Source organism: Dasypus novemcinctus (genome assembly GCF_030445035.2).
Source record: "Dasypus novemcinctus isolate mDasNov1 chromosome 11 unlocalized genomic scaffold, mDasNov1.1.hap2 SUPER_11_unloc_4, whole genome shotgun sequence".
Lineage (NCBI taxonomy): Eukaryota > Metazoa > Chordata > Mammalia > Cingulata > Dasypodidae > Dasypus > Dasypus novemcinctus.
The window spans coordinates 442,510-460,939 of NW_026688128.1; the positions used below are offsets into that span (position 1 = coordinate 442,510).

Sequence of the window (18,430 nt, forward strand, 5' to 3'; positions counted from 1 at the left end):
GCCTACCCCAAATAAATACCCGCTATAATTCCCAGCAGATTTCCGGTATTTTGCATCAGCACCCCTTTCGCTGACTAATACACCTGTATTCTGTATGTGACTTTACTGTGACCTAAAACTTCTTTGAAGACAAAATAAAAAAAGAAAGACACTGGAGGAATGTCCAGGAATGATCTTACAGAAAATAAGATCACTGTACATGCAGGATGATATATTACAGTGATGAAAGGAAAAACATACAAAAGTTTTTAAAAAATAGTTTTCATTATATTTTTAATATCCCAATTTTAAAATTTTAATTTCTCTAAATTATCATGTATTTTATTTCTTACATTGAAACCTATCATTATTTCATTTTCCTGTTAATTATACTTGGTGCTATCCTTGGCTTCATTTTTAAGGAAGTTTTGGGTCACAGAAGGGTTTCAAATATGGTAGGGAAGGAGCATTGGTGTGGGGTGTCAGTGTGGGGGATATATGGGAGGAAGCTCACCCAGGCATACATATAAGGCATAAAATGTATTTTAGTGTTCATGGGGCATTTTTACAGTGAGTGGAGATTCACACAATAACTCAAGAATATCAAATTCCCATTGTGGGGAGCTCTGCCACTTTCTCTAATGGAACAGCAAGAATCCCCCAACTAGTCACAGAGGCAATGACTAGTGAAGGAGGATGGTCCATTGATGGGCCCTTGATATTGATGAGTATGCTTGTGAGCCTTCACTCTTGAAATTGAAACTTAGCCTACTCTTGTACAATGCCTAAGAGTTAGCTAGTGGGAACCACCCTGTGCTCAAAGGTGGCCTGTCTCTAAGCCAAACTCAGCATATAAATGCAATAACTTCACCCCAGCATGCTTTATGACTCCTGGGGATGAGTAAACTCATAGAAATAAACTCTGGAGTATGGGTTACTAAGAAATGGAATGAGGGTTCAGAATGAGAGCTGATGACATGTATGTAGTGATATAATTTGGTTAATTGTAATAGAGTGGAAATGAACAGGGTTGAGAGTAACACGTGTAACACATTATAGTAATGCTCAGAGTGAACATTATTGCTTGAATGCTCAAATCAGAAAATAAGCTCCTCAAATCAGTAAGTTAAACTTCATCTTAAGATAGTAGAGAAAAGCAAACTAAGTCCAAAGCAAAGAGAAGAAAGGAAATAATAAACAACAGAAAGGAAACCAATGAAATATGAGAAAACCAATAAAAAGCAATATTATGTTGAAAAGATCAATAAAATAGTCAAATCTTGAGCTCAACTGAAGTAAAAGAGGACTAAATTACCAAAACCAGGAGAAAGGATGGGAACATCACTACTAAGACTATGGAAGCAAAAAGATTATAAGCAAAAATTGTCCTCATGGGTCACTAGGAGTAAGAGCAAGCAGTGCCCTCCCATTTTCACCCCTTGACTCCTGGACCCATGGATTCTGGCTGTGGGAGAAACAGCACAATTAAGTGGATGCTGATTTAAAGCATACACAGCCTCCTGGAGAACATTGCCCCAGCCGTGCAAGGTATTGCCAGCTAGTTGGCACTGTTAATGAGTCTTTGACAGGCCATTCCACCATTCTATCAATCCAGCTGCTTCAGCTGCTGGGGAACATGGTAAGACTACGGAATTCCATAGGCATGTGCCCATTCCTGCACATCATTTGCTGGGAAATTAGTTCCTTGAGCAGATGCAATGCTGTGTGGAATGCCATGGCGGTAGATAAGACATTTAGTAAGTCAACGGATGCTAGTTTGGGAAGAGCCATTGCATGTAGGAAATGCAAACTCATATACAGAGTATGTGTCTATTCCAGTTAAAACAAATCACTGCCCCTTGCATGGTGGAAGTAGTCCAATAGAGTCAACCTGCCACCAGGTGTCAGGCTGGTCACCTCAAGGAATGTTGCCCTATTGGGGGCTGAGTGTGGGTCTCTGCTGCTGGCAGACTGGGCACTCAGCAGTGGATGTAGTCAAGTCAGCCTTGGTAAGAGGAAGTGCGTGTTGCTGAGCCCGTGCATAACCTCCATCCCTACCTCCATGGCCACTTTGTTCATGAGCCCACTGGGCAATGACAGGAGTGGCTGGAGAAAGAGGCTGAGCATTAGTCACAGACTGGGCCATCTTTTCCACTTGATTATTATAATCTTTCTCTGCCGAAGTTACCCTCTGGTAGCATTCATATGGGACAAAAAATTTTCATGTGTTTTGCACACTGAAAAAGGTCAATTCACATAACTCTTCCCCAGACCTCCTTCTCACCAATTTTCCAATCATGCTTCTTTTAAGTCCCTGACCATCCAGCCAAGCCATTGGCAACAGTTCATGAATCAGTGTACAAATGCACTTCTGGCCGTTTCTCCTTCCAAGCAAAATGAACAACCAGGTGCACTGCTCAAAGTTCTGCCCACTGGGAGGATTTGCCTCACCACTGTCCTTCAGCAATGTCCCAGAAAGGGGCTGCAATGCTCAGCTGTCCACTTTTGGGTGGTACCTGCATATCATGTAGAACCATCTGTAAGCCAGGCCTGAGTTTTCTCTTTCTCAGTCAAATAATTGTAAGGGACTCACCAAGAGGCCAAAGCTGTGGGCTGGGAAGGAGAAAGTGACATGGCAGTGGTGGTGATCATGGGCATTTGGGCTACTTCCCCATGTAACTTTCTCATGCATTCACGACCCACTCAAGCCCTTCTCATATATACCACTTCCACTTTATTATGGAGTGCTACTATGCCCTCTTGACTTAATGGTTTGGTGGGTCGTGATAGGCAACTCAGGTCTCATGGTAACTTGATGGCCCATAGTTAAGCATTCAGTCTCTACTAAGGCCCAGCAGCAGGCCAAAAGCTGTTTCTCAAAAGGGGAGTAGTTATCTGCAGAGGATGGCAGGGTTTTGCTCCAAAATCCTAAGGTCAGTGTTGTGTTTCACCTGTAGGCATCTGCCAAAGACACTGGGCGAAATGATGATGAAGGACAACTGTCATCTGAAACAGAGTATCTACAACTGCAAGCAAAACAGCCCTTTCCATCTGCCCCATTATATCTAAACCCCCTCTGAATCTGAGACAGAGTGGGCATCAAAACCCAAAAAAAGTACGGTGTAGGAAAGAACCAATTAAGGTGGTCAACAACCATGGACAAAGTAAACATTAATATTGTAACAATGGAAGAACATGTAACATTGATGCAAAGATAGTGCTTAGCAGAGGTTCTGAGGGGAGGGGCTGGGAATACTAGGTAGAAAATAGGGCATTTTTAAGGCATTGGAATTCAGTGTAAACTGCAGTGTAAACTATTGACCTTGGTTAGTAGTAATGCTTTAATGTTTTATTCATCAATTGTAATAAATGTACCACACAATTGTAAGACGCTACTCAGAGGGAAACTTGTGGGAGGGGGAGGGGTGAGTTATAAGCAAATCCCTCATACTTCTGATGAAATTTTAAAAAATATTATCCTTACAGAACACTTATCAAAAACAAAATGTTTATGAAAACATAAACAGATGAAAATAGCCTGTGGTAACAGTTTCCACTTATTATCAATAGAACTTCCATAACCTAAAAGAAATACATCCAACAGATTTAGAGCAAACATCACAAGTACCAGCTGCATGCTAGCACCATATCCCTAACACTAGGAAAAAGACAAAGAAGAGCAGTCATTACCATTTCTATTCAACAGTCTTTACAAGGGCGATTAAAAAGTTAAAAAAGAAATGTGTTTTAAAGCTTGGAAATCATGTGCACAATCATCATATAGCCAAAGAAACCATCTGGAATCTACCAGTGAATTATGAGAATCAATGAGGGGGTAAGTCTGTCTGTTAAAACATCAATTAACCAAAATACTTTGCAGGCATAAAGAGTAATTTAGTATGAGGATATTTCAGTGTATGGAATATTTCTGTGATTTAGCCTCTGGGTTTTGGCATATTTTGACCAAAATGTACTCAAATTCATTAAAAGTTATTTGTATTGGGAATCAAAATTCAAAACACAATAATAAATATTTTTCTGTTTTCTAAAGTCTTCTACTATTTAGTACACTAAATTTCCAGTCTCCCATTATAAAAGATCAGGCAGAACAATTCTAATGCCCTAAAACTGTCCTGTGTTCCTTCTATTTATTCTTTCTTCCCCCACCCCCAGCACTTATGGTACCATCTGTTTCACTTTCTGAAGAGTATGACTCATAATTACTTGCAAATAATATTGAGTGTCTTTTCTTTTATTAAACACTGCCTATGTTCTTGAGAGACTCTTGCCCCTCTATTTGAGAACATAGCATGACTCCCCTGGATTGGGATTTAATATTTTCTTGCTTATTGTGTGGGTCTCTACCCACTGAGATAACACATAATGACAAGATGAGCACTTACATATTCCAGAGAAACCTGCCCCAGGTACAACCTCTCCTGTATACCACTCCCATCCAATACCTACACCAGTAATCTTCCCCTGCCATATTTGCTAAAAGAATATTCCTAACATTGTAGTTTTAAGCACAGATCTGCAAATCCCCAGTTCATCTGTTCCTTCCCTCGACCCTCCTCCCAACCCATGGATAGTCCAAACCCCCACTCTACCCGACTCACAGACCAGCACTGCTGATCTCAATATCATCGCCGCACCACTGTCTTCCTCATACACTACACAACGACACCCTTCCACCTTATCCTAGTTACTGCCCATATGGGCATAGGCTCACAACCCCTATTCCCTCTGTGTCCCCTGGAGACACTCGCTCTATGAGACTGCTCAAATGGCTTAATCAAATGAGTGAGGTCATGTAATATTTGCCCTTCAGTGCCTGGCCCACTTCCCTTAACATGAGGTCTTCAAGATTCATCCAGGTTATCCTGTGTGTTAATACTGCATTGCTTCTTATACCTCAGTAATGTTCCATGGTATGTATACACCACTGTTGCTTATCCATCCTTCTATTCATGTGCACTTGGGTTGCTTCCATCTTTTGGCAATAGCGAATAATGCTGCTATGAACATTGGTGTTCATAGATCCGTTCGTGTCCCTTCTTTCAATTCTTCCTGTTATATACCCAGAAGTGGGATTGCTGGAGAAAATGGCAGTTCTGTCATTAGCTTGCTGAGGAAATGCCAAACTGTCCTCCACAGGGCTCCACCATTCTCCACTCACACCATCAGCTAATGAGGGATCCCTTTCTTCCACATGCAACTCTCTAACTTATATTAAAGCAGTTTTCAGAAAAATGTGTTTTTACTTCTATTTATATAGCAGGGAATCATACATTGATAATACTTATTTTTAAAATGAGTTAATTGTATTATTACATATTAACAAATCATTCAATTAATCCAAAACATACAAATAGTGGTATTTGGTACAATCACAAAGTTGTACATTCATCACTTCGATCATTATTAAAGCATTTCCATGATTTCAATAGTAATAATATTGGGAAATGGACTTTGGCCCAGTGGTTAGGGCATCTGTCTACCATATGGGAGGTCCGCGGTTCAAACCCCGGGCCTCCTTGACCCATGTGGAGCTGGTCATGCGCAGTGCTGATGCGCGCAAGGAGTGCCGAGCCACGCAAGGGTGTCCCCTGCGTGGGGGAGCCCCACGCGCAAGGAGTGCGCCTGTGAGGAAAGCCGCCCAGCGTGAAAAGAAAGTGCAGCCTGCCCAGGAATGGTGCAGCCCACACTTCCCGTGCCGCTGACGACAACAGAAGCGGACAAAGAAACAAGATGCAGCAAATAGACACCAAGAACAGACAACCAGGGGAGGGGGGAAATTAAATAAATAAATAAATCTTTAAAAAAAATAGTAATAATATTAAACAAAAAAGACACCCTGTGCCAGCAACTACATAGCAACCATCTACCTACAATCTGCAGACACACAAACCACAGTCCCACAACAACCAGACACATGCAAGACATTCCCTTGCCTAATGGATATACATGGTAACAATCACACAAATGCACGGAAGCCTGAAGAACCTCTGACACTAATTATATATTTGCCAGACCTTCCAATGAGTCCCTTGTACAAAAAATATGAGTTTATATGGTTATGAGTCCCCAAAACAGAGTCAGGAGTTCATCAAAGGGGTCACTCTTATGCATGCCTCAGCAGGGTCCCAGAGACAGCCAAAGTAGATACAACCCCAGGTATTGGTTCTTCTGAGGGCTCTAGAGACCTTGAGGTTCTGTGGTCATGGCAGATGGAGTTCAGTGCCAAGTCTCTTGGCCCTACTTTGGAGTTGGTGTTCCTGAGTGGGATGGAGTTGAACCTGAGTTCAGAAGCCAATCCTGTTTCTTTTACTGGACCTGTGGTTGGCACTGGGATTTGGTGTATGCTAAGGGGACCTGAATCTCTGGATTGTCCATGTGATAGCCAGGCCCTGAACCTCAACAGATCTGCAGCTCCTACCCTCTATTTTAATGAACTTACACCAGCCAGCAAACAGGGAGGTGAAGAAGGTCAAGCACCACACCAGGGAGCCAAGAGGGCCTACAACTGCAAGCAGGAGAATTGCATCCATCATCCATGTGGAATCTAAGCCCCCTCTCAATAAAGAGGTGGAGTGAACATAACCATCCCAGGGTCCACAGGATGGAGGAATAGAGTATGCATTCGAGTGGACTTACTGATATTCTATTCTGGAACTGTTGTGATTAGTAATGGAGGAAAATGTACCATTAATGTGGAGGAAATGGCCATGGTAGCTGCTGAGGGTAGGGAGAGGGAAGAAGAGATATGATGTGGGTGCAGTTTCACAACTTGGAGTTGTGCTGGGTGGTACTGCAGGGACAGTGGCTGGACATTGTAGGTCCTGCCCTGGCCCACTGGGTGGACTGGGTTAGAGTGTAAACTACTATGCAAACCACTGTCCATGTGGTGCAGCAGTGCTGCAAAATGTATTCACCAAGTGCACTGAATGTGCTTTGATGATGAAAGAGGTGTTGATGTGGGAGCAGTGGGGTGAGGGGGTGGGGACTATATGGGCACCCCATATTTTTTGAATGTAACTTAAAAAATATATTTATATAAACCCCACAATTCCCAGTAAAAAATAATCTTTAGTACAAAAACACAATCTCTAAACATCTATGGACAAACAAGCACTTAGTAGTAAACATATCCTCATATCCCATAAAAAATAAACCAAAACTCACAAAACCCCAAAATCAATCCCATAGACTCTGACAACAACCAAATGCATTCAAGATAAACTCAGATATTACCAAGTACTTAAGGAACAGTCAGTCCCCCAAATCCCGTGAACACACATCTAGGTATGATGCCTCAGAACCTGAAGACAAAGAGCAACTTTTCCACATTCTCCTAAATCTCACACACAACACCCCCTCTTTCACCTAAATGGACACAATAACCTCACACCCCAAATACAAAACTCACACAAACCTCCATCTTGACAAACTATGAACAGAATGTGCCCATAGGCCCCGCTATTATGTTCACCTTCACAAACCCAGCCCCCCACAAAATCCAGTCACTCCTCTCCAAATTTGGTCCACACCAAAAACAAATGCCCTGAACTCCCACCCAGGCAGTGTGAGCACGTATTTAATGCCTACACTCTGAATAGACACAGACCCAATTCGCACCTCACAAAGAGACACATATACAATATCCCACTTTACCCTCAAAATAAACAGAGCCACCCCAAAACACACACATGCAAAAGTTTCGAAAGTGGTCCACTGTGCTGCTAGGCAGAATATTTGCTGTTCCTTTCTACAGTGTCTTTGATGAGAAAATACTACAATCTCCTCCCTGTTCAACCCAGAGGAGGCCACTTGACTTGCTTTGTTCCATGAATACCCACAAATTACTAATGGCCAATCCTCCAATGAATGCATTAGAAGAGTAAACATAGCCTTGTGAATTAACACACACTCCAGAGTTTGCCTGAGCTTCCTGCATTCTCCAAACCTGTAGAATCTACCTACAAACTCCATGAATTTTCACATAAGTTGTCCACAGCCCTAGGACAACCAGCTCACAAGTCTTCATGTATATACAGAAACCTCCAGCACAACCCCACACATGTATTTACCATCTAAAGTTCACTTTGACACACCCGTGGTCCCCACCTTTTGAATTCACATGTACTAGCACAGCTTACATACACAGAAACCCCCATATCCATAAACACACCAACATGCACACAACCTGCAGAACACACACACACACTCAGAATGCATGGAGGGGTGGGCTGTTGTTAATGAGACCCTCTTATGTTTTTAGATGTAATATTATTCATAATATATGTATCTTCAAGAAAATACAATAAAAAAATAATGCATATCAAGCAATGGTTCTGAGCCTAAAAAGGGATGAGTTTTGTGGAGAGTGTCAAGGGCCACAGATCTCTCTGCATCTGCATGGAAGGCCTCCAGTCTCTAGTAGATGGGAATGTATGTGGGAGACAGCCTAGATGGCAGCACTTGCAGAGATTGTCAGGACTGGGAGCCACTTTCTCCAGGCCTTGCCCTTTCCCAGGAGGCTCATAATCCATTTCCTGATGGAAGCATGTGAGAAACATCTGGATAACTCAGTTCAACTGAGGAAATGGCAGACTTTCTAGAGCCACAGTCCACCTGGCCAGCTGAGACAGTTTTGGGGTCTATGTCACAATTTGACTACTCCCTCTGCCCATACCCATTTACCTATCCTTTTACAGAGGTTCTTTACTAACCATCTTGTTCAATAACCTCTGAATTCCAGTTTGCATTTTAGAGATTCAAACAGATATATCCCATTTCTTCACTCAACAACTGTTTATGGAGCATCAATGTCATGGTAAAGATGCCTCATGCAGGTCTTACATAAAGTGCAGGAAACCAGATATAAACAAATATCTCTAGCCTGGACTCACATGCAAACTAATTCTGAAATGTACACTCAGCAATGAGATTTAGTGCTATAATCCTAGTGGACTCTGCAGATAGAAACAGGGGAATGAAAATAAGGTTGAGTGTTAACAAAAAACCCGTGATTGAAAATGGAAGAGAAGAATTAAATGCTCAAAGAGAGAGTCAATTTCCTCACATAAAAATATTTACCCTACACTGGAATCCTCTTCCTGGGATATCTGCATCTGGGCACTGAGGTTCAAGATATTTTCCAGGTATACCACTTATCCATTGCCACAATTGTTCAGATAAACAATCTACTGCAAAGCTCAACTGATTACAGCCATAGGTGTAGATTTCCTGCAGGTGTCTGAGGGTGGGGGTTTGCAGATTGGCTCTTCTGGAAGTTCTCCTCTGATCTAGACTCCTTCACATGTCAGGGTAGACTAAAGAAAAGCAGTCTGGCCGACATCTCACCCTCAGGAGGAGAGCATGAGCACATGCACCTGTCACTGACTGACGTTCAAGGGGAAGTCCCAGAACCAGGTCCCAGAGGCAGAGTGGGAGGCACTGCAGTGTGACAAGGGGAAGGGTAAGGAGGCCTGGAGGGAAGCACTCTGTCATTTTGCCTTCTGCCACAGGTAGCAGTGACTTCTAAATCACCAAGTTTAGAAGAGACTGTTACTGCATGTTACTGCACTCTGACCCTCGGGGGCAGCTAAAACCATTCTCAGGTCATTGAATCCTTATTCAGCAAACAATTCCTTGTGGTGTCCTTTGTGCAAACACTGTGAAGGCTGCTGTGCAGAATTCAGAGCTGAATGGGTCAGGTCCCAGTGCTAAAGGATAGAAATCACAGAGGGTTTTGTAATTAATTTTGTTTGGAATCAGAGTGGAGTGTAGTGCATTAGGGGACTGGGCAGTTGGGTTCTACCTAGTAAAAGTAAGAAGGAACATTTTTATGAGAACTCACAATATGCCAATCACAGCTCCTATAAATTGAATGTACTCACCATAATATTTACAGCTCTACAGAGCTAGCAGTGTTATCCTCATTTCACAAAGAAGTGAGACCTGGCTCAGAGGGGGAAGACTACTGAAACAGGTGCAAAGGGCATGGAATCAACATGCAGGAACCAAATTTGAGCTAGGCTTTCTGGAAGCAGAGGCTCTGCTCTAGCCCTGACCCCAGGCTCCCTCTTGATTATGTTCCCTGAAGCTAGGGAAGGGCAGAATGCAGAGAAGGCACCCACCACAGGGAGGACAGCTCAGGTACCTCCCTGGGATGGACCTACCTCCAACAATGCTGGCCCTCCAAGGTCAGGACCTCTCCATCGAGGCCTTTTCCAGGTGACCCCTCTCAACAGGGGCAGCAGTTTCCTCACCCAGAGGATATTCTCATCTCCCACTGCTGCTTCCCCTGCTGCTATGGCTAGTTCATGTTAGGGCTGCCTCCAGCCACATCTGTCCCAATGTTTGAGCAGGTTTCTCAACCTTATGGTTTCTAGATGCCCAATGATGAGATACTGGGTTTGCTTTAATACCCATTTCTCATCTGGGGCCTTCCTATTAAGACATGTTTGCTGATGGAAGGATGGGTAAACAGGGAACTTGGCCTGCAGCCAGAACCTAGATTGGTAAGCTCTGGGCTGATGATACCACAGGGCTTTCAGCTTGAGGAAGCAGCAGCCAGAAGGTGAGTCTGGGAAAAGGGGAGGTGTGGGTATTAGGGTTAGGGTTGGGGTTGGGGGTCTTCTCATCCCTCACATGCTCTCTCCACCTGCTACTGCAGAACCAATCCTTTTTCTGACCTCACCCCTGATACCTGGCCTCTTTCAGGCCTTGTCTGGGCTCCATGCAGCATGCTCTGCTTTCCACATCTGCAGGTCCTCAGCCTCCTTCCTTGGCCTTTGGAACAAACCTCCACCTTCAGTCCCACATTCCTGCAACAGAAATCAGGAAGACTTCCTTTTAGGGGCAGTTTCCCAGTGGTGGCAAAATAACCTTCAGAGTCTCCTCAGACCTTACTAGTGCATTATGGCAGGGCCCATGTGACCCCATGCCCTGGTGTAGAATTTGAAGGGAAAAGGGCCTGTCACCAGCCTTTGGAGAGTAGAAGAGTCTGAGGCATCAGGGAGCCTGGCCATAAGGGCCACTCAGTGAAGACCTGAGATGGGAAGAGGAGGGTAAGACATGTCCTGCCCCCAGGTTGAGGGCTGTTGCCTCCAGGCCTCAATCTTCACATCCAACATGTGGGCTGCAATGCCAGGATGTGGTCTGCAGCCCTCAGACCACGCTCCATCCTCCCAGGTCAAGGCACACCCTCTGTCTCTCCCCACATTGTGTCTTTGTGGTTTTTATGTGGGGGTTTTAGATACCCCCACTCCCACAACTCAAAATTTTAGACATACTTCCAATACATATAATCATCCCACTGTGGTAGATTGAATTAGGCACTGCAATTTAGACCTGTGTTTAACCTTAATCCACTTTCCTGTGGCTGTCAACCCAGTGTTAACAGGATTTCCTCTGGTTTTCATTTTCAGGTCATGCGTGGCCCATCTAAAATTGTGGGTGGGTCCTGCTCCACATGGCTGTAGGCCTTAGGAAGAGAAGCAAGAAGTCACAGAAGCTAGGAAGGAAAGGATATCACCAACTGACCAGAGGCTGAGAAACAATCCAAGGAACTGCAAGGATTCCCAGAAGATGAACCAGAATGTTACAGGCTTTCAGAGGAAGCAAGCTTTCCCCACACTTTGACCTGGACTCCAGTCTCAAATGAGACATCAACATAAGCTGTTTAAGCAAAACCATGGTGTGGGATTTGTGAGATCAGCTCAAGCACACTAAGATGTTCACTTCCATGTATAAACACACAACCCCACCATTCAATGAGATATATATACACATACTAAGTGCCCACAAGACATACTAATAACTCTCTACTGAAAGCTTCAATAACATACTACTGGGAAATATATATCCAAATCACTGTGACCCAGAGTACACACTCATTACACGTAAAATGTACCACATGCCTCAATTTTACCCACCATTCCCCTATACAATACAAATATGAAAAAATACCACCCTGTATCACCAAATACAAATACAGCTCTGGCATTTACTTAGTCCCTACACTTGCTAATGATCATCAACCTATCTCCAGCATCTTTCAGAATAGGCACATGAAACACAACAATCCTTCCATCTGAACATATACATCTGCCAGCTTCACACACTATTATACAGTTTCCCTTCAACACCAAAATATCTACGCACAACTCCTGAAAGTCACCCAAACATACATCACCACTCAACATACCCTGAGTACATTTCAATGATTCCACACATCCAACCAATATACAGAAGATACACAGTCCCTACCAACTAATATACTGACATGTTCCCTAGCATTGCCCATATGCATATGCAGAGGCAATTCCAAACTTAAACACACAAAATTCCCAGAGTCATGGGGAAAGCACACACAGCATATAATGTTTCCATAGCCTCAAACTGCAAATACATAACACCTATTCCTTGATATACATGCACTGCATCTCACAGGATCCAAGAATCCAAAGCCTCAGGCTCACTGAAAAAATAGGTCCTCCACTTAACCCCAAATATCCACACAGACACCACTGATTCACAGATCTCAAGGTATCTATCACATTCCAACCAACCTATGAAATGCAAATACGAGTGTCAAACTTTCAATTCATAGGAACACAGTTCCCAAAGACATGCACAATAGAGCTCACATACCCTGAATTTCTACAGTCCATAAGAGGCCCACCAATACATGTAGAGAATATCACATTTTCAGATACACAATCAACCTCTTCTCTGCATACCCACAATCAGGTACAAAACATCCTTCTATCCTCAGATACACTAACTGACCTGCTAACAACCCCACGAAACACTTCCACCCGGAGGAACTCAGCTCCTGGATACAATCATAAAAGTAGTTAAAGCCCCAGTTATGAAAGTAGTGGTATGTAGCCAGGTTTAACACTGTGAACCAACTCTCTCTAAAATAATTCTGTGCATGTATATATATAGAGAATACATTTCAATCATTTAATAGCATACGACATGTGCAGAACAAATTTTACAAGTAGTTAGAAAATATACATTATCTTTTGTAAATTGGATTTAGTCGATTGACTCTCACATACTTTTGTCCATTTTGCCCAAATCTTATATTATATATAACCTGAGCTTGAAAATCCATCACAATTGACACCAGACCTTGAAAAACTGTTTATTATTCCATGAAGCAAAGACTCTCGCATTCATGATAAAATAATGGTTTCATCATGAACACTGGTTAATATTTCTACCTTAAAAAGTAATATAGTGAAATATCCAAGATATGCTGATTTGCACTTAATGTTTAGTGTTCCCTCTTTCCTCAATAGAAGGTATTTTATACACTGAAATATTTTCCCTCATTTTTTGTATTATTACAATGTAACAGATATAGACTTAGGTCACATTATTAACAATTTAAAGTTAATTTAACTCTATACCATCTAGTTGAACAAATGTAGCCGGTCTGATCTACAGTGCTTCACCCTCACCCTCCCACAGTATAGATGCTCCCCCCACAGTGGAAGGGACAAGTGAGGGCAGAGCCACAGCCTTAGGGAGCAGCTCCTGATTCACAGGAGCACACACAGTCCTGAGCCCAGAGACACCACTAGGAAGTCATGAGTTGGCACACTCTTCACCTTTATTTTTTATACAACTGACATAGAAAAGCAGGTGGAAGTGGTGGGACTAGGGTGATGGGACAACCCCTCCCCCACAGGCCCTGGGGTTCACAGTTATGGACTCGTCCATCTCCCTGTGCACATACATTTCCCTTCTGGAACCGGTTCCCAACTGACATCAGAGGTGGTTGGAGGACCAGAAAACAGGTGACAGAGCCCTGCCCCCACAGCCACATGTGCAAGCACCAAGCTTCCAGGTCCCGCAGGGACCAGGTCCTGGGAGGGCCATGGAGGAGAGGCAGGAGGTGGAGCCACCTAAGTCTCTGTGATGCGTGTTCAGGCCATGCCTCTTCTCCAGGAACCCGAGCAGCCATCCCTGGCTCTGGGAGAAAGCATGTGGGAAAGGACCACTCATGATGTTTAGACTCACAGATGTGGAGGACAGTCCCATGCCCTGAGATAGGGTCCTCCGTGAAGTGTTTTAGAAGAGGTCTAGCCTAGGGCCATGTCCTCAGATTGGAAGGATTGCTTATGCATGCCTTGGCTGCATTTGTTTTCTTCTGGCTCATGGCCTTTCAAAGAATATGCCCTTTTTCCTATTCAGAAGCAGGGTTCCTTATAGAACCATCCTGGCAAAGTATTTGGGATCTGGAAACTCCTTCAAAGCTATGCTTTCTCTGAACTCCATTGCTGGTTGTATCCTAGGACTTTTCCCATATTAGAATATATTTTAGTGAGTTTATTTAATATGTACAGTAAATGTGGACTCAGTAAGATTTTGTTTGAAGGTTTTTTTTTTAATAGCTTTCATCAGGACATTTGATAATCTGAGTCCAGAAACTAGCTCATGGCTTTCTTGAGTCCTTAAACTTGAGGCAAAATTCTTAGCAGGCTTCTTAACAATGAAGTAGAATAAAAATCCAGACTTTGTAATACTTCCTGTGACTGTTTTCTGATTCAGTAGAAATGTAAAAATTGTGTGTTTGGGGGGAGCATAGATACAAATTCAGTTGTCTTTACTGTAGGTTCAGTGCTTTCTTTTTCTTTATGGGGTAAACATTAAAAACATAATGGGTTACACTTCTTATGTAGCATTGCCAGATGAAATAGAGGACACCTAACTTAAACTTAAATCTCATAAAAACAATGTGAATTAGCATATATGTCATATACAATTTGAGACATACTTATGCTAGAATATAATTCATTGTTTACTGAATTTCAAAATTTACCGGGGTTTATTTTTTTATTTGCTAAAACTGGGAACATTATTCTTAGGGATATTTTAAAGGTTTTATTAATTGAAGAACTTCTCCTTGTAGCATATGCTAAGGAAAGAAGACTTGAAAACAAGCTACCAGCTGAAAGACAGTAATTGCAGTAAAACTGACACTAGATAACAAATATATACTCTTGTATAAACTGTTTAAAATCAGAAATAAACATAAAATGTTTATAACGAATTTACATCACATTTGCTTTTAGTTGCATGATATTTTCCTGGAAAGATGCAAAAAGAGCAAAAACATTAGCGTCCTCTGCTGATGTGGACTGGGATGCCAGGGGAAGTGGGTGGGTGGAAGACTTCTCACTACATATTCCATTGTGCCAAATTTGACTTTCGCACCATGCAATGTTTACCTGTTAAAAGCAATCAAAATCATTGAAATGAAAATTTTAAATACTTAACTACCAATGAATGAGAAAAAAAGCATAGATTTTTCCTGTAAGCCTACAAGCCTGGAGTTCTTTGATGTGGAGGGGTCTTCCAGCACAAACCAATGTTTATTTATAAATAATTTAAGTATAGAACCTAGGAAGAAGTCTTTGTGCTATGAATTAGGAAGAATCACTAAATTGCTCTAACAAAGTCCCTAATAATTGTGCTGTCCCAGTATACTTTGAAGGGACCACCTGCAATTCCCCTGTCAGAGTCCTGGATGAAGTTCTATCCTCCCCCACTTCAAGCCCAACTGCCCTCTGCCCCCCCCATAGAATGTCTGAGTGCTCCATTTTAGTCCTGTTGAATTTCAAACTTCTCCACCCTTTCCGTGGATTCCTGAGAATCTGTTGGCAGCGGTTCACTCTCAGGGCGTAGAATTGAATCTTTGCTAGAGGTTGTCAGATAGCAGTGGTCCATGTCCAAGTGTACCGAGGTGACTTCAAAAGGTAAGCACTTAGGGGTGGTGGACTTGACCCAGTGGTTAGGGCATCTGTCTACCACATGGGAGGTCCATGGTTCAAACCCCAGACCTCCTCGACCCATGTGGAGCTGGCCCATGCGCAGTGCTGACGCACGCAAGGAGTGCCATGCCACCCAGGGGTGTCCCCCATGAAGGGGATCCCCAAACACAAGGAGTGTGCCCATGAGGAAAGCCACCCAGTGCGAAAGAGAGTGCAGCCTGCCCAGGAATGGCACCACCCACATCCGTGCCACTGAAGACAATAGAAGCGGACAAACAAGATGCAGCAAAATAGACAGAGAACAGAAAACCAGGGGAGGGGGGAGTTAAATAAATAAATAAATCTTAAAAAAAAAAAGGTAAGCACTTAGGATAAGGTGGTGTGTTATCAGGGTCCCTGATATCCTTCAAATCCATAGAAATTCACATTTGACCCATCTTCTTGGAACAAGATTTGAGATGAATCTCGAGGAAGGAGAAATCACTGGACTCCACCAAGAACCTCTCACCTGGAAATTGGTGGGGTAGGTTGGAAAGTTGAGGAAGGGGTCTTCTTAGAGGTACATCTAGATATGTGAGAGGGCTACAATAGGTATGAGAAAGTTTGGATGCAGGAAGAATTTCTCTCTAGAAAAAAACCACATAACAAGAGTATTAAATGGTAGTGGGTTTATGTTGTGTGGTAGTGTAGAGAGGCTTGCCTCCACCCTTTGTCATTACTTCATGTACCTGAGAACTTATGATTTTACTGGAAGAAAAATGAGATCCTATGGGGACAGTTAGAATCAATGGTCTAACGTAAAAAAACTTTTTGGTAGAGTTCATCATGGCCAAGTCAGCAGTGAAATAGCCTGTCTGCAAGGCAGCCTGGAAGTTACTCTAATGGTCCCAGCCCAGAGGCCTTTTGCATTCACTCCTTGATTCAATGTTTCCAGGGCACTTGTGGTAACTTCAGCTGGTTTTAGAGATTGGGTTTACCTGGATTTTATGACTTTTTCTTAAACGGTGTAAACTCAGATGCTCAACCAATTCATCTTCTCTAATTCCTCATGGTGAACCCTCAGCTCTTCATTTTAAAGTTGAGGTGAAGATGTTGCTCATAGTCCATGAATACTTCATGGTCATGGAATAGTGGCTGCTATTTGTTTTCAGTAAAACACTCAATGAAGGGTGGTTTCTTTCTGAAGAGGGGAAGGAGAAGAGATACAATTAGGTATATGTTACTCTATCACCAATAGTGCTAGAAGTAATAGTAGTATTGGTAACAGTCTGAAGAGATGATGCAGAACATAATCTTAAGAATTTACCACCTTCATGATGCCCTTGTGCTTCCTAGAACTTACCCAAAAGAACATCCCTTATTTGCTCGTGAGCATGCTGAGGGGTATTTTTTCCAAAGAATTCCTTGACAACAGCTCTTTGGTCAAGAGGCTGACTGAATGCCTCCACCAAATATTGAGTCTGGCTGAATTTCTGGTAGCGATTTCCTCAGAGAGGGGCTGTCCTGATAGCACGTGCTTCTTTCTCCTTCACACTCAGAGGTCTGGGAGCCTCACTGAATGGGAGCAAGTTCTCTTATGGGAAAACCCTGATCTGGAGTTCTAGAACCTAAAATCACTAGAGGGACAGGTGCTATTCTGAATTTCCTCCACCTAGGTGCCTGCTCACTTTTTGAAATTCAAAGCTCTGTTCTCTTGACATATGAATGGCCATTTCAACAGAACGGCATGCCTGTTCCAGCACCACAAAGAAGAAACACGTCTCTCAGTGAGAAGGTGATTTATTGCAAATACACAAGCAAGGAACTGGGATAATCTTCCCAAAACCAGTTCAAAGTGAGAATGGGAACTTGAATTTGTATAGGGAAACACCCAGGGGAGAGATGAAAAGAAAAGCAAGTCCAAAACAAGAAACAAGTGATGACTTTAGACCTTCCAGGGGTCTTGTGAGGAGGGTACCTGCAATTTTCCAGTCCTGTGTCGTCTCAAGCACGTTAAACTCATAACTGTTGTTCCAGTTTCCGTGATTTATCAGTGACAGTTTAGATTCAGATACTGGTGCTTCTGATGCTATTCTCTGGTTTTGCCTTCAGTTGATATTTTATTCTTATTCCTGTAAGCAGAAATGAGAAGGTCTGGTTGATGTCCTTTTGGGAGCTAAGAACACAGAGTAACTAGTTAGATTGGATTAAGAGAAAACTATCTTAGTTATGCCTGGGTATATTTAGAGCTGCGTAGGTGAAGAAATTTTTAATAAGCACTTTTTTCACCTTTCAATTTCCTAATGAGTAAAGGACAGCTCCTGATAGCCTCAAGAGCGTTGCCTTTGTGGCCTCTAAATCCACCCATTTCCTTGTCTCTACAGCATCTCCAGTGCTGGGACCAGACAAGACCATGAACTCTGGAGTTTCCCTGTATCCTGGCACTGTCCTGCCAATCCCTTCACCCATTCCTGGCCCACCACCCCCACCTCCCTGGGGGCAGCACCTACCCCCATCTTTCCTTCCTGGCAGCTCTCTGCTGCTGCCTGCATTCCCCAGGCCACAGTTGGTGACAGGAAGTGGGGGCCTTGTCCCCAGTGGGACTGGAGGTGAGAAGATCATTCTTCAAATCACAAAACTAGGGAGACCAGCAGAGGCCCCTCCTACTCAGTCCT

General features: G+C 43.0%; 1 long non-coding RNA gene across 4 annotated transcripts in view; it reads right to left on the minus strand.

The window, feature by feature from the left end:
* LOC131277393 (uncharacterized) overlaps nucleotides 1-18,430 on the minus strand; it is a 72,171-nt gene that overhangs the window by 44,020 nt on the left and 9,721 nt on the right. For all 4 annotated transcript variants that reach the window (XR_011648139.1, XR_011648137.1, XR_011648138.1 and 1 more), the window contains exons 2-4: nucleotides 17,734-17,887; nucleotides 16,754-16,956; nucleotides 10,694-10,811 (exon numbers count right to left, since the gene is read on the minus strand). This is a non-coding gene — a long non-coding RNA (uncharacterized lncRNA). The remainder of the gene's footprint in view (nucleotides 1-10,693; nucleotides 10,812-16,753; nucleotides 16,957-17,733; nucleotides 17,888-18,430) is intronic.